General features: G+C 49.8%; 1 pseudogene; it reads right to left on the bottom strand.

The window, feature by feature from the left end:
• Window positions 1–492: 492 nt before the first annotated feature.
• Window positions 493–610, bottom strand: LOC126356627 (5S ribosomal RNA; annotated as a pseudogene).
• Window positions 611–884: the final 274 nt, after the last annotated feature.

The raw sequence follows: 884 nt of genomic DNA, 5'->3' as shown, positions 1-884 counted from the left end.
GTTCCGGTACGATATCACCAAGTTTCAAGGATGACAGAGAATGGTAAATGTTTTAGTCGGAGGTAATGGTCCCTGGTCCGGAAAAGACTGAGTCGCAAGTTGTAACCGAAAGTCGTTCTGAAGGAAGAAGAAAGGAAGACTGTGTTTGACGTCCCGTCTATATCGCTGTTGTTAGAGACGGCACACGAGCTCGGGTTGTGTCAAGGATAGGGAAGGAAATCGGCTGAGCCCTTTCAAAGGAACCATTCCGGCATTTGCCTGTAGCGATTTAGGAGAATCACTAAACTAAAGCACTCCGTCTTGAGGCCACAAGTGGCCCATTGGGACCATCCGACCGCCGTGTCATCCTCATTTGAGGATGTGGATAGGAGGGGCGTGTGGTCAGCACACCGCTCTCCCGGTCGTTATGATGGTTTTCTTTGACACGAGCCACTACTATTCGGTCGAGTAGCTCCTCAATTGGCATCAGAAGGCTGAGTGCATTCCGAAAAATGGCAACAGCGCGTGGTGGCCCGGATGGTCACCCATCAAAGTGCCAGCCTCACCCGACAGCGCTTAACTTCTGTGATCTGACGAGAACCGGTGTACCCACTGCGGCAAGGCCGTTGCCCTTAGGGGAATCACAGAAAACCTAAATCTGGATGACCGAACTCGGGTCTGAACCTCCGTCTTCCCGAATGCGAGTCCAGTTTTCTAACCACTGCAGCAGTCGCTTTGTTACCTCTGACAGTGGACCTATTCTACTTCATGCTCTTTGCTTTCCGTGTCTTGGGAGGAGGCAGTATGGGTATAAATAAGAAAAACATGTCAACTAAATATGGGCTCTGAAGTGATACCTTAAGAGCAATGATCACTTGCGCAGTACAAGAAGTATGTTTCACAGT

This window comes from Schistocerca gregaria, chromosome 3 (genome assembly GCF_023897955.1).
Source record: "Schistocerca gregaria isolate iqSchGreg1 chromosome 3, iqSchGreg1.2, whole genome shotgun sequence".
In the NCBI taxonomy this organism is placed as follows: Eukaryota; Metazoa; Arthropoda; class Insecta; order Orthoptera; family Acrididae; genus Schistocerca; species Schistocerca gregaria.
Note: the sequence above shows the minus strand (reverse complement) of the source record. Positions and strands in the feature narration are given on the sequence as shown.